The sequence below is a fragment of the Mauremys mutica genome, chromosome 1 (assembly GCF_020497125.1).
Source record: "Mauremys mutica isolate MM-2020 ecotype Southern chromosome 1, ASM2049712v1, whole genome shotgun sequence".
NCBI lineage: Eukaryota > Metazoa > Chordata > Testudines > Geoemydidae > Mauremys > Mauremys mutica.
The window spans coordinates 566778-582544 of record NC_059072.1 but is presented as its reverse complement, the minus strand read 5'-3'; the positions used below and the strand labels follow the sequence as shown (position 1 = coordinate 582544).

At 55.4% G+C, this 15767-nt stretch overlaps 1 protein-coding gene across 5 annotated transcripts in view; it reads right to left on the bottom strand.

The window, feature by feature from the left end:
• The window catches only part of SHANK3 (SH3 and multiple ankyrin repeat domains 3), a 748791-nt gene that overhangs the window by 705934 nt on the left and 27090 nt on the right, over window positions 1–15767 (bottom strand). For all 5 annotated transcript variants that reach the window (XM_045026870.1, XM_045026889.1, XM_045026909.1 and 2 more), the window contains exon 2: window positions 11085–11135. The gene's annotated coding sequence lies outside the window, so the exon portion shown is untranslated. The remainder of the gene's footprint in view (window positions 1–11084; window positions 11136–15767) is intronic.

Sequence of the window (15767 nt, the reverse complement as noted above, 5' to 3'; positions counted from 1 at the left end):
CTGCGCGTCATACAGAAGAGTACGAGTAATGAGGCTGCCATGCAATGGGAGCAGCAGTCACACAGATGTTTGCAGCAAACTCCCAGTGCCCATAGCTGGAGCTGGCAGAGCCCCCGTGGTCCCTGGCCCATGACTCTCCACATCCTGCTGGGTCTCAGTGACTAGAGCTACCGAGTCCCGGAGTTCCTGGCTGGCCAATCTCCAGGGCTCATGCTAGAAAATTCCTGGTGACACCAGGTGGCCAAGACCCAGGGACCAAGAGCCCTAGGCTGGAAGGATCCTCATGCCAACCGCTAGCTGAATGCCACTGCTGATGGCTCACAGCGGCCTTGTGACCCCAGCCAGCAAAGTCCCAGAGCCAGTGGTTTGCTGCTCCCAGAGTCCCTTGGCTGGCCAAGGGCCAATGCCAGAGGCTGGGGGAGCCGCAGTGTTCCCAGCTGGCAAAGTGCCAGTTCTCCAGGTGGCAGAGCCAAGGGCCCGGGGTGCTGCTGGCCGGCCTGTACAGCGTGCTAGGAGAGGAATTCTGACCTGTACTCGGAGGCGGAGTGTCGCTGAGACGCAGAGCTCCTGAGACTCCAGCCAGAGCAGAGACCAGGTGGCTGCGGCTACAGGAGCCCAGAGAGCCGGCCGGTCAGCCAGCAGAGCCTCAGCACGGCTGCCTCTGCTTAGCCACTGTAATAGGATCAAGCTGCCTCCATCTGTTCGTCTGGGCCTGCCAGGCTAATCTACCTCCCTGCAGCCGTGCTGTCCCTGTCCCTCCCTGCAGGCGCCGGCTACCAGCCCTTCAGGAGGGGCAGGATCATCCCCTCACATCCCTGACCTGCGCATGGCCCCCTTAAGGGCAGCTGCTAAGGACAGCCTGCACCAGCCCCAGGGGGACTGTTAGGTTGACCTGGCACTTCTGGGGCAGGCTCTGCCCTCTGCTGCCCACTGGGCCTGTCAGGGAGCCAGGCTGACAGGGAGGGTGGCCATGTGGCTGGGGCACTGGCCTGGTGAGCTGGGTTCAATTCCCTGCCAGGCAGCACGTGGCAAGTCCCTGTGTGTCTCTGCCCCAGTTTCCCGTGGTGACATTGGGGAAAAGCTGTTCTGGCTGCAGGCCCTTTGGGGCAGAGCCTGTGCGACTCCCTGTGCCATGGGGCTGCGACCTTCGCCACCTGCTGCGCTAAGAGGTGACCAGACAATCCATGTCAAAAGCCAGGCCAGTTTCTATGCTCAGGGCTGCAAGCTAGCCAGCCAGGGACCACATTCTGGTGTGCCAGCTGCCACCAGCTGACCCAGCAGTGACATGGGGGTATTTCCTGGGATGGCAGCTCTCTCCCAGGAAACATCTGAAGGAAACACTGAAGAAGTGCTGTCAACCCTCGCTTGGAGCAACAGCACAGCTCAGACAGTCACCAAACCCAGTTCCTCTCCCTGAACACCCTCCCTGGGGCCGGCTGTCCCAGCAGACCCCTGGTGCCTTGGACTCACCGCAGCAACACGCCTTCAACAGGGGCAGAACAAAGCAGTTTTATGGAATGAAGAACTGGCACAAATCAGGGTCCTGCAGAGACTCCTGGGACACTGGGCAATCGTAGGAGAACCCAATCCTAGCCTGGGTTACAAAGTCACTTCGCTGTGACACAAATAACAAAGGACCCCCAGCCCGCAATCCCGTGCATTAGAGCCAAAGGCGTGCCCGGAGCCAGACAGAACACAGCACAGCTGGGCAGTTAGCCTGCGCCTGCCCTCTGCCCTCACCATCCAGGGACCAGCACAGCAGGGCACAGAATGCCCATGACAGTCCGGCTCCCCCGCCAGGACTCACAGCAAAGGCAACAGGCCAGCTGACCACCTGGGTCCCACTCGGGACAAGTTCGTGTCTCAGACACAGCACAGGGGGGATTTGCTTGGATGGTTTGACGAGAATCTGCTGATATTTGGGGAGGAGGTGACCAGCCCTCCCCTCCGTAGAGAAAGAAGTGGTTTGGGACTATTTAGAAAAGCTGGACAAGCACAAGTCCATGGGGCCAGATGTGCTGCATCTGAAGGTGCTAAAGGAGTTGGTGGATGTGATTGCAGAGCCATTGGCCATTATCTTTGAAATCTCATGGCAATCGGGGGAGGTCTCGGATGACTGGAAAAAGGCTACTGTAGTGCCCATCTTTAAAAAAAGGGAAGAAGGAAGATCCAGGGAACTACAGGCCAGTCAGTCTCACCTCAGTCCCTGGAAAAATCATGGAGCAGGTCCTCAAGGAATCAATTCTGAAGCACTTAGAGGAGAGGAAACTGATCAGGAACAGTCAGCATGGATTCACCAAGGGCAAATCATGCCTGACTAACCTAATTGCCTTCTATGAGGAGATAACTGGCTCTATGGATGAGGGGAAAGCAGTGGACATGTTATTCCTTGACTTTAGCAAAGCTTCTGATATGGTCTCCCACAGTATTTTTGCCAGCAAGTTAAAGAAGTATGGGCTGGATGAATGGACTATAAAGCTGGCTAGATCGTCGGGCTCAGCGGGTAGTGATCAATGGCTCCATGTCTAGTTGGCAGCTGGTTTCAAGCAGAGTGCCCCAAGGGTCAGTCCTGGGGCTGGTTTTGTTCAATATCTTCATTAATTATCTGGAGGATGGCATGGACTGCACTCTCAGCATGTCTGCAGATGACACTAACTCGGAGGAGTGGTAGGGATAGGATACAGAGAGACCTAGACAAATTAGAGGATTGGGCCAAAAGAAACCTGATGAGGTTCAACAAGTACAAGTGCAGAGTCCTGCACTTAGGAAGGAAGAATCCCATGCACTGCTACAGACTAGGTACAGAATGGCTGGGCAGCAGTTCTGCAGAAAAGGACCTAGGGGTTACTGTGGACGAAAAGCTGAATATGAGTCAACAGTGTGCCCTTGTTGCCAAGAAGGCTAATGGCATATTGGGCTGTATAAGTAGGGGCATTGCCAGCAGATCGAGGGATGTGATCATTCCCCTCTATTCAGCACTGGTGAGGCCTCATCTGGAGTACTGTGTCCAGTTTTGGGCCCCACACTACATGAAGGATGTGGAAAAATTGGAAAGAGTCCAGCGGAGGGCAACAAAAATCATTAGGGGGCTGGAGCACATGACTTATGAGGAGAAGCTGAGGGAACTGGGATTATTTAGTCTGCAGAAGAGAAGAATGAGGGGGGATTTGATAGCTGCTTTCAACTACCTGAAAGGGGGTTCCAAAGAGGATGGATCTAGACTGTTCTCAGTGATGGCAGATGGCAGAACAAGGAGTAATGGTCTCAAGTTGCAGTGTGGGAGGTTTAGGTTGGATATTAGGAAAAACTTTTTCACTAGTAGGGTGGTGAAGCACTGGAATGGGTTACCTAGGGAGGTGGTGGAATCTCCATCCTTAGAGGTTTTTAAGGTCAGGCTTGACAAAGCCCTAGCTGGGATGATTTAGTTGGGTTTGGTCCTGCTTTGAGCAGGGGGTTGGACTAGAGGACCTCCTGAGGCCCCTTCCAACCCTGAGATTCTATGATTCTATGAAATAATAGGTAACCCCTCTGCACTGACCCTCACCCTCCCTCTGCTTTCTAGGAACCGGCTGCACTGACCCTCCCCCTCTCTGGGACCCCTCTGTAATGACCCTTCCCATCCCTGGGACCTGGCTGCGCTGACCCTCCCACTCCCTGAGACCCAGTTGCGCTGATCCTCCCCATCCCTCTGCTCACTGGGACCCAGCTGCCCTGACCCTCCCCCTCTCATAATCTCAGGGACAGGAGATCACAGAGGGAAGAGATGCTTCAGCCTGATTCTCAGCAGTGCACACACAGAAAGAAGTGAGCAAAGGCACCTGCTGTATTTGCACATTGAATCACTGTGCTCGCACACTTTTAAGGTACCTTTTTGCAAACTGTTCCTGGCACAGATGCACTCCAGTGTGAACGTGAGATGGTGGCTGCTCCCAGCTAAACTCGGGGTGGTTCTGGGCTGTCCATATGTGCATGGGTAGGCAGCATGGGCTCTCCATCTGCCATGTGCTGCCCGCCCGAAGCTTTAGGGTTCTCCTTCTGCCGTTCGATGGCCAGGATCCTGCTAGACCCATGCTAGGCCCATCCAGCCTTGCAGAAACCTGCCACCTCCAGCTAGTCCCTGAGAGAAACCAAGGGGGGAACAGGCCTGTTGCCCCCAGTGATCTCGGCAGGCCGGGGGAGGGGGAATAGCTGGGGCACCTTGCCTGGCCCATTGCAATGGCCACTGTATTAACCAGCCAAGAGCTCTCGCTCTGCAAACAGCACTGCAGGTGGGCAGTTAAACAAGTGGATACATGCAAATGTTAAGGTTCCTATTGAGGCATTAACTGAGCCACATTGTTCAGATGAGGCCTCAATCCCCCCCCCAGGCCCTCTGCAAAGAGGGGTGTGAAAAGCTCTGGGAGCGTGCTCAGATACTTCGGTGGTGGGCAGCAGGGTAGTGCTCTGAGGCCTGACTAAAAGGAGCTACGGCCAAACAGCCTGGTCTGGCCAGGATCAGTGAGGCTTTGAAAGGCAGCTCTTAATCCCAGTGATGGGGTGAAGGGAGGGGGGTCCTGGGACGCTCTCCAGGGAGCCGGGTCCAGCAGAGCTGGGGGAAGAATGAAACGAAGCGGATTTCCCCTTAACATCACTTTCCTTTTGCTTTTAACAACCGTTGTGGTTGAAATCCCTGCCCTGTGCGTGGCTGGGGAGGCTTTGCCAAGCTCGCCCAAACCCGAACCCCTTCCCTTGGCCTGGGCCTGCCTGAGCCGGAATCGATCACCCGCTTATCATGGGATGCTGCTGGATGTAGGAGCCAGAAGGTGGGGGGCTCTCCTATGGGGAGTAGAGGCAAGGGGGGCCGGGGACCTCAGATACAGAGGGCTGGGAGCTCTCCTATGGGGGGACAGGGGCTGGGAGCGCTACTGGGGGGGTCAGGGACCGGGGAAGTCTCCTATGGGAGGGAGCATGCACACAGCAGAGCCCAGGGCCTCTCACTGGGAGACTGGTGTCCACTGGGCCAGCTGGCTATTTAAGCCTCCCCAAAGTACCTGTCAACCCAAGCCCTCGGGCAGCATCTCATCAGCTTCCTGGGGACCAGCACCTGGCTCACCAGGCCACCCTCAGCCTGGGCCTATAGGAAACAGACACTGTAACCACTCAGGAAAGAGACTCTGCCTCCTCGTCACCAGAGGCTTCTCTGTGGAGAGCTCCATGAACACCCTGCTCGGGGGAGGGGCTGTCACAAAAGCAAACAGAGCAACACGTGACGGCGAGTAGGATGAAGTGGGAATCCTCTGTAATATTGTTATGACTGATGTGCAGGGTGTGATGCTGGCAGAGCAGGTACCAGCCCGTGCCAAGGCTGCAGGTGTCAGCTGAGCACTGACAAATTCATAGCTGGACACCAGTGCAGCTCTCCAGTATGTTGGTGTTGTCCAAGTTAGGGGTGAGACTTACAAGAATGTGTTCAGCGTTTAGACCGCGTGGAACGCTTGTACGCTGCTGCCTGAGTTAATCTCACTGGTAATGTCTGTATCCCATGCTACAGGGTGATATGTAAGCTTTGCTTTATAACTGCAGAAATGCCTGTGAACCCAGGCAGGAGGAATGGTCCACCGCCCATCAGAAAGGACGATCAGAACTCAATGGGCCCTTGTAGAACATCAGGATACAAAGACTTGGTTAAGGGCCCTCTCACACCCATGCAGGCATTAGGTGCAGGAAAGCCTGTCCCATCAGCTTGAATGCTGGAAGAAGGGAACAAAACAGGGCCACAAGAAAATTGTTCATGTCACTCTTTGCTGTTTGGACTCTCCCAGGGCTGGAGCTAGGGAAGGGAAGCAGAGATCCCCAGGGTCAACCAGGGTTAGCCCTATCAGTGCTGACAGATTGCTACAACTCTCTCGCCCTAGAGACTGTAACTCATTGGTGTGGACATGTTGCCTGCTTTAACGTGTAAATAACGCTCTCGTTTCTTTTCCCTAGCTAATAAATCCTGCGTTAGTTTGCTGTAGGACTGGCTACCAGCGTTGTCTTTGGTATGAGATGTGGGTGGCAGACAGACTGGAGGGCCCCGGGGCCTGTCTGTGACTCCATGGTAAGACTGTTCTAGTGCTTCAGGAGTTCACACTTGTTACTGGGTTGGTGAAATCTAATCACAGAACACACGACCGGTTTGGGGCGTCTGCCCAGCTTCTGACAGTCTGCCCTGAGGCTGGCACTCACGGCTGTGAACCGCTCCAGACCGCGAGACACATGGCAGTGACTTAGGAGTCGAAGGGTTAAAATGCTGCCTTTGGAGGAAAGCAGAAGACAGGAGATGTTTGTCTGGGATGGTATGAACGGGTTGTTCGGGACTGGCCGGAACTGACCCAGATCCATGGAGGCTGCGGAAAGACTGTGGGAACCTCAAGGACTGAACTACTGACCCCATCCAGGGGCAATTCTGGCAGGCAGCACATGTGAGCACAACAGGTGGGCAGGAAGAGGACAATGGGGGAGGTGGCTGTGGGTATGTCTGCACTCACAATGCTACCAGGTTGATGGGAGGGGTTCTCTCTGGCGTAAGTATTCCCCTTCCCCGAGAGGCCATAGCTCGGTCCCCTGGGGGTCAGGTTGGAGCAGCCATGTCTCTCCAAGGTGTGGATCTGCACACCCAGGAAAGACACAGCTCTTCCAATGGGCCAGACACCGAGGTGGTTCCTACAGCAAAGGGAGCCTTGGCATTGGCCGGTCTGGACTGTGTCTTTGCTGCCCTACGTTGGTCTACAGGCTCCCCACGCCATGCTCCAGGGGACCCCTAAACCCTCCTCTGTTTGGAACGGCTGCATGGTGTCACTGTTATGGTCCATGGGTCCCTGAGCCAGAGCCTGTCTCAGCTGGAATTGCCGGGCAGAGCTCATGGGGTGAAAGAGCAGGGCTGGAGCCCAGCTGCTCAGCCTTGGAGGTGTTAAGGCCTGTGGCCTGCTCTTAAGGGAGACTGGGACCCCTGGAGGGCTCCTTCAAGGGCCCGTTGAAAAGCTGGCACAGCACAGAGCCTGCAAACGGTGCTGTCCCAAAAGCAAACAGAGCAAGAGGATACGTAAGGAACGGAACAGAGAGTAACACCAGACCCAGTACAATGTCCACGGAGACCAAGGAGAGGGGACCTAGGAACAAACAGCACGGGGCAGACCCGCTGCTGCTCATCCCGTCTCCCAGAACACAAAGGCAACGGCAAATCCCGCTGGGGCAGTGTAACCGGCGGGGCTGGACCTGTCAGCTCCTAAATCTGCCCAAACACTCCATACCCTAATCCCCATGCATAACACACACACACAGAGACATAGACACACACACAGAGACACACACAGACACACACACACGGAGACATAGACACACACAGACAGACACACACATATGCAGAGACATATACACACAGACACACACACAGACAGACACACATGCAGAGACAGACACACACACACATGCAGAGACAGACACACACAAACACACACACACAGACACACACAGATAGACACAGATACAGACAGACACACATGCACACAGACACAGACATACACAGACACACAGAGAGACACAGACACACACACAGACAAAAACAGAGACATACACACACACACACACGCACTCAGGCACACACACACACACAGACAGAGACACACACACAGACACACATGCAGCGACACAGACAAACACACACAGAGACACAGGCAGACACACAGAGAGACACAAACAGACATACACACTCACCTCACAAATCAGATCAGACACTGGCTCCCCGCTGCTCCTCTGCTGTAACAGCCAGCACACACACACATACCACCCCCCGGCACCGCTCTCAGCTCCCCATATCCCCTTTCATCCCCTACCACCTCCACAGCTCTGCCCCACATTTCCCCTCTGTGACGTTACTGACATGAACTGGGACCGTATAGATCATTGTTGCAACCAGGGTCCTGTAGTGGTACCAAGTCTTGTATAAAGGGGGTCAAATAAGGCATCTACGACAAGGTTATGGGTTGCTGGTTATGATTATGGCGTCTATATGTGTGTATCAATTTTGTAGTTGAAGTTATGAATATTGGCTCTATACTGTCTGTATTTCAAACTTATGCTGTGCTTCTGGGTGACACCCAGACAAGTTGGTGTTAGCTCTGCCTACCCTGCTTCCTAGCCTGCTTGATGGCCCATTAAGGACCATCAGCTACACAACTGACCCATTGAGAGAAGGCAGGTACAGCTTGTGACTCAGCAAGGCATGCAGGGACCTGCCTATGCACAGAACTCTGAGGTTTTTCCATGCCATGTGCTGGAATGATTGTCTTTGGGACAAAGAAAGCAGAGACCACATGGCAAGAGACTATAAAAAGCTGCTGCAGCTCCTCCATCCTGTCTTCAATCCTGCTTCTTACCTCTGGAGGGACTTTGCTACAAACGGAAGCTCTACACAAAGGACTGATGACCCATCCCAGTGGGGGATGTACTCCAGAGACTTGATTTAAACCTGCAGTTTATTCCATCTCTGCTTCGAGCCTGAACGAAGAACTTTGCCATTACTGTGTGTAATTGATTCCATTTAACCAATTCTAGCTCTCATCTCTACCTTTTTCCTTTTATGAATAAACCTTTAGATTTTAGATTCTAGAGGATTGGCAACAGCGTGATTTGTGGGTAAGATCTGATGTGTATATTGACCTGGGTCTGGGGCTTGATTCTTTGGGATCGAGAGAACCTTTTTTCTTTTACTGGGGTGTTGATTTTCATAACCATTCATCCCCAGGACGAGTGGCACTGGTGGGGATACTGGGAGACTGGAGTGTCTAAGGGAATTGATTGTGTGACTTGTGGTTAGCCAGTGGGGTGAGACCGAAGTCCTCGCTGTCTGGCTGGTTTGGTTTGCCTTGGAGTGGAAAGGAACCCAGGCTTGGGATGTAACTGCCCTGCTCTAAGCAATTTGTCCTGAACTGAGACTCTCAGTTGGGTCCCACCAGAACCAGCATTGTTACACCCTCCTGCCAGCACAGCCCAGGCGGCTGCTGGATCCCTCTGCCTCCGCCTTCCCTGCTGGTTGCTGGGTGCTGCTTGGGGTGGGGGTGGCACACACCTGCACTCTGCTCTGGGGTGGGGCATATCCAGGCACCTGTCAGATCATAGAATTGTAGGACTGGAAGGGCCCTCCAGAAGTCGCTAGCCCAGTCCCCTGCACTGAGGCAGGACTAAGTATTATCTGGACCATCCCTGACCCGTGTTTGTCCAACCTGCTCTTAAACATCTCCAATGAGGGGGGATTCCACAACTTCCCTGGGCAATTTATTCCAGGGCTTAACCACCCTGACAGTGAGGAAGTTTTTCCTAATGTCCAACCTAAACCGCCCTTGCTGCAGTTTAAGCCCATTGCTTCTTGTCCACATCTTTCCTGAAATGTGGCACCCAGAACTGGACACAATACTCCAGTAGTTCTCAAACTTTTTTTTTTCACGGACCACTTGAAAATTGCTGAAGGTCTAAGTGGACCACTTAATCTTTCCAGATGATACACAAAAACAACAAGGCGTCCGGTGGCACCTTAAAGACTAACAGATTTATTTGAGCATAAGCTTTGGTGGGTAAAAAACCCACTTCATCGGATGTTTTTGTGGATACAGAGTAATACGGCTAACCCCTGATACTTTCCAAATGTTGTTTGTACCATTAGCTAACTATTGTGAAGGGCTTTGGATAAAGTGCTATATAAAAAACCCTTAATAATAATGAACTTTTTTTGTTCTACAAATAAAAGCCCACAACTCATATTTTAATATCAGTCGTCTTACCTTTCTAATGTGAGGGATGTGCCCTCTCTCCCCCTCCACGGCAGCCACAGAGCTGGGGCTGGGAAGGAGGGGGGGTCTCTCCCCCACCACGGCAGCCACAGAGCTGGGGCTGGGAAGGAGGGGGGGTCTCTCCCCCACCACGGCAGCCACAGAGCTGGGGCTGGGAAGGAGGGGGGGTCTCTCCCCCACCACGGCAACCACAGAGCTGGGGCTGGGAAGGAGGGGGGGTCTCTCCCCCACCACGGCAGCCACAGAGCTGGGGCTGGGAAGGAGGGGAGGTCTCTCCCCGTCAGCTGCAGCCCTGAAGCAAGGTTCCCTGGAGCTGGGGAAAGTCACCTTTTTCTCTGGCCACCGCAGCCCTGCAGGTCCCAAATTCCCCCCACCCCCTTTTCACCCCCTGCCCCCTCCCACCTACCCCCTATTTCCACTAAGGCCACCACCTGACCTTACATGGGCGTCTTCTCCAGGGTCCAGGCACCTAACTAGTGGAGACGCACCTGCGCAGCTCCAGTTAGGTGGGTGGCCCTTCATTCTCTCGTGTGCGGCCGCCCAGGCGCACAGCTTAGAGGGAACTGTCCATGAACCAACAGAACGGAGCCCATGGACCACAGTTTGAGAACCTCGGCATTGCTCCTTTTGAGGGCTAATCGGCGCGGAGCAGAGCGGAAGATCACTTCTCGAGTCTTGCTTACAACACTCCTGCTAATACAGCCCGGAAGGATGTTTGCTTTTTTTGCAACAGTGTCACACTGTTGAGTCCTATTTACCTTGGGATCCCCTCTGACCTCCCGATCCCTTCCCGCAGTTTTCCTTCCTAGGCAGTCAGTTCCCATCGTGTACGTGCAACATGCAGAGATCCCGTCTCTGCGTCCTTTAGAACCTGCCCAAATGCCACCACATCCCCTCCCTCCTGGCTGCTCAGTGCCTGGGCCAGGCCAGGCCCTTTCCCCCACCCCGGTACTGGCCCCCTCTCAGCCTGCCCACCTGCTTCCTCTTCAGGCCCTTCACCGGATCCCCCTCCCAGCACTGCTCCAGGCACGTCCATCCCCACCCCCCATTCCAGTCCTCATCAGCCCCCCACTTCCCCACGGCAGCAAGCTCACGTCCCCCAGCCTCCCCTCTGGGCTCTGCACTGTCCCACCCACCCACATCTCTGCATCCCTCTCCAGCTGCCTGCCTGAGCTCTGCCATAGGCTCCCGCCAGGCTCCCCCTCACTCCCGTCCCGCCCGGGAGGTCTGTGCCTTCCCGAAGGGCTGCTCCCCAGAGGGTTACAGGCGGGGACCTACCTGATGAGAACGTCACAGGCTTGAGATTCATGGAAATCCCTCTTCATCTACCTAGGGGTGAGAACACGCAGAGAGGGCAGGAGGTCAATAGCATGCAGTGCCCCTTGCACCCACCCCAGAGCCAGAGGGCAGTGCAGACGGACAGGGGCAGGATAAGCAGGGGCTCTGTCGGGCAGCAGTGTGGATAGGACGAACTGGCACACAGGAGCTGAGCACCCAGCCCCAGCCCCTCCCCCTGTCTGCCCAGGGACCTCACCTGCGCACTGAGCAGGGGTGGGGAGAGAGCAGAGCTGGGGTGTCCCTAGCCTGGGGAGGTGGGAGCAATCCTCCCCCCGCTTCTCAAGGCAACGAGCACTGCCTCCTCTGGAGCCTGCACCGACCCCGGGGGAGGGACAGAGCCCACAGGCCCCTCTGGAGCCTGCACCGACCCCTGGGGAGGGACAGAGCCCCCAGCCCCGTCTGGAACCTGCACCGCCCCCCCGGGGACGGACAGAGCCCCCAGCCCCCTCTGGAGCCTGCACCGACCCCCGGGGGAGGGACAGAGCCCCCAGCCCCCTCTGGAGCCTGCACCGACCCCTGGGGACGGACAGAGCCCCCAGCCCCCTCTGGAGCCTGCACCGACCCCCCGGGGAGGGACAGAGCCCCCAGCCCAGCCCCGTCTGGAACCTGCACCGCCCCCCCGGGGAGGGACAGAGCCCCCAGCCCAGCCCCGTCTGGAACCTGCACCGACCCCCCGGGGAGGGACAGAGCCCCCAGCCCCCTCTGGAACCTGCACCGACCCCCCGGGGAGGGACAGAGCCCCCAGCCCAGCCCTGTCTGGAACCTGCAACGCCCCCCCCCAGAAGTCCTGGGCTATCCCCGGCAGCAGGCAGATCTAGAGGGATCAGCATGGACTGTCACTCATCACCAGGCCCAGGTCAGCCCCAGGCAGGGCCAGGCATTCAGCCGCCATGGGGGCACGTGGGGCAGGAGAAAGACACGACGAAGGGCGTGTCTGAGACAGACAGACCGAGCCCACAGAACGGGCCGGGCACAGACACTGGCGGGCAGCAGCAGAGGGACCTGGCTCGAGCTCACAGGTCTGGGGCTCCCCAAACACCTTCCAGCTCGTGGACCAAAGAGGCTGGCCCTGCCAGGGGTCAGCGGGGGGTGGCAGGGTCCCAGCTCCAGAGCGCACGGTCAGTGGAGGGGTGGGCTGGAGCCCGACTCTCAGAGGCTCCGTGAGGGGCTCAGTGCGAATGCTCAGTTCTCCAGCAGGCCTTTAACAATTTATAAGTTTCACTCTAGAATCCACTGGCAGAGAAATCACAGGAACTGAGATTCCTTCCTCTGAAATATTTAGTGCCTTCTTTTTGTGTGCAGCATGATGTATACAGCCCAGCTGTGACCCCCCCACCCCCACGTACGGCCCAGCTGTGATCCCCCTCATGTACGGTCCAGCTGTGACCCCCATCCTGTGTACAGCCCAGCTGTGACTCCCCCACCCCCACGTACGGTCCAGCTGTGACCCCCCCACCCCCACGTACGGTCCAGCTGTGATCCCCCCACCCCCAAGTACAGTCCAGCTGTGATCCCCCCCATGTACGGCCTAGCTGTGACCCACCCCCACGTACGGCCCAGCTGTGATCCCCCCCACGTACGGACCAGCTGTGACCCCCATCCTGTGTACAGCCCAGCTGTGACCCCTCCACCCCCACGTACGGTCCAGCTGTGACCCCCATCCTGTGTACAGCCCAGCTGTGACCCCCCACCCCCACATACGGTCCAGCTGTGATCCCCCCCATGTACGGCCCTGCTGTGACCCCCATCCTGCGTATGGCCCAGCTGTGATCCCCCCCATGTACGGCCTAGCTGTGACCCCCATCCTGTGTACAGCCCAGCTGTGACCCCCCACCCCCACATACGGTCCAGCTGTGATGCCCCCCATGTACGGCCCTGCTGTGACCCCCATCCTGCGTATGGCCCAGCTGTGATCCCCCCCATGTATGGCCTAGCTGTGACCCCCATCCTGTGTACAGCCCAGCTGTGACCCCCCACCCCCACATACGGTCCAGCTGTGATGCCCCCCATGTACGGCCCTGCTGTGACCCCCATCCTGCGTATGGCCCAGCTGTGATCCCCCCCATGTATGGCCTAGCTGTGACCCCCATCCCGTGTACAGACCAGCTGTGACCCTCCCACCCCCGTGTACAGTGCAGCTGTGAGCCCCGCCATGTATGGCCCTGCTGTGACCCCCATCCCGCATATGGCCCAGCTGTGACCCTCTGCTCCCGTCCTACTGCTATCCCAAGGAAGAGCCCTTGGGAGTACCAGAACCTATACATTGCAATAGGTAAGGAAAACACCAACCACTATTTATGTAGGACCTAACAAAAACAATGCTTGGGCTCCAGCAGCTACGGCTGCACCAATGAATGAGGCAGCTCTCCTGTGTCCAGGCATTGAGGGCCTGTGGTGGCCCCATGCCAGGCAAGGCCAGGGGCTGTGATTTAGGGCTCTGCAACCCAACCTGAGAGGACCCAACTCCAAGTGTCAGGTTCAGGTCATGTCAGAAAACAACCGGACCCGCTTGGCTTGGGCGGTGTCTGCTCACAGCCTCCTGCCTGTGGCATGGCCCAGCCTCCAGGATCAGCTCCAAGGACAAGGCAGTGGCGTTGCTGACTCAGGATTGGGGGAAGGGTCGGGTCTGGTTCAGGTTGGGTCCCACTCAGGCTTAGGTTAGGGGGTTTTGGGTCTTTTCACTTGGTAATCAGGTGGGCAAATACTGACATCCTGTCTACCTGTTGGAAAGCTGTGATGGCCACAAGGTGAACTCTAAGTAAACTCGTAGCGAGCCCTGAGTTCTTTAGGGGTAATAAACAATCCATGATCAGTGGAAGTGGTGCCTGGCTTGCAGATATCTGTTTGTTTTGGCACCACAGAAAATCTTTTCCGTTTTTGGAGGGAGGTAGTACGTGTGTTGTGCTTCCTACTGTTTATTACCACTTGTCCTACCTGTTCTGAGCAGCCAGTTTGTTGGGGCAGCGCCATGAAGTAGCCATACCTTCAGGTGAAGTCTCAGGTGGAGGACTTGACCATTGTCCCGAGAGAGAAGATTCCGTAGGTGAGGGAGAGTGAACGGTGTGCAGATCACCATGCGTGTCGTCAGGTAAGGGAACCAAGTCTGTCTGGGCCATGTTGGTACTATGAGTATTATTTTGGCTTATCATTTCATATTTTGTGTATTACTCTGGAGATCAGAGGTATCGGTGGGCATGCGTATTGGAGAGGAGCATTCCATTTGATGAGAAAATCATCCCCCAATTGTCCAAGTATGGGAATTTCAATATTCCCTGTCTGTGCAGATGAGCAGCTTCCACCACAAGGGTTTTGGTAAAGACTCGTGGAACTGTCGACAGTCGGAATGACAGTACTCTGTATTGGAAGTGATCTTGTCCCACTGTGGATTGTAGGAATCATCTGTGAGAAGGATGGATGGTAATGTGGAAATACGCATCTTGTAGGTCGAGGGCTGAGAACCAGCCCCCTTTTCCAGCGCTGGGATGATCGAGTTCAGTGTCATCATTTCGAATCTGTGGGTGCGGACAAATTTGTTCAGTTTTCTGAGATCTAGTATGGGTCTCTAACCTCCGTTTTTCTTTTGAGTCAGGAAATAATGGGAGTAAAACCCTTTCCCTCTGTGTTGTGTTGGAACTTGTTCCACGGCCCCTAATTGTAGAGGGGGTGATCTACTTCTTTTCTCAATAGGTGCTCATGAGAAGGGTCCCTGACAAGGGACATGGGAGGAGTGGGTAGGTGGGATGGAAGTAAAGGGGATGGTATAACCCATCCGGATGATCTCCAAAACCCAGTGGTCCATGGTCATAGTGTTCCACATATAGTAGAATGGTTGGAGTCCATGACCAAAAATTTGGGTTGCTCGTTCTAGTGGTGCTGGTGGTCGCGGGAAGTCGGTCAGACCCTCAACCAACGTTTCAAAACTGCAGTTTGTTTGGTGGCGGTTGGGAGGTCGCAGTCTGAGATTGGTTATGGAGACATCTCTATGGTCTGTTTCTTTGTCTTTGTCCATCGTATGGTCTCTGTTGGCGCTGCAACGTGTTGTCTCTGTTCTGATTGTATGGTGATATCAGCATCTCCAGTTGGGGAGGGGTGTATATCCCGAGGGTTCTTAGTGTCGCTCTAGAGTCTTTCATGGAGTGGAGGACCACGTCCGTCTTAGCAGAGAAGAGCTTGTCTCTGTCAAAGGGAAGGTCTTCAACCTTGTGTTGTAGTTCTCTGGGGATGCCCAATGAATAAACCCAGGATGCTCTGTGCATGACAATGGCTGTCACCATCGTGTGCACTGCTGTGTCTGCCACGTCGAGGAATGCCTGAAGCGCTGTTCTAACAATAAGCTGTCCCTCGTTGACGATGGCCCGAAATTGTTCTCTTTTTTCCTCAGGGACATCCTGTACAAATTCTGTCAATTTGGAGTAGTTGTCATGGTCGCAGTTTGAGAGTAGTGCTGTATAGTTAGCTGTGCGGAATTGTAGGGTCGCTGAAGTGCAAACTTTGCGTCCTATGAAGTCTAATCTCTTCCAATCCTTGACCAGGGATGTGGATTTGAATTGGGATTGTTTGCCCCATCGGTTAACTGCTTCCACTACGAATGAGTTTGGTTCTGGGTGTGAGTTCAGGAAATCC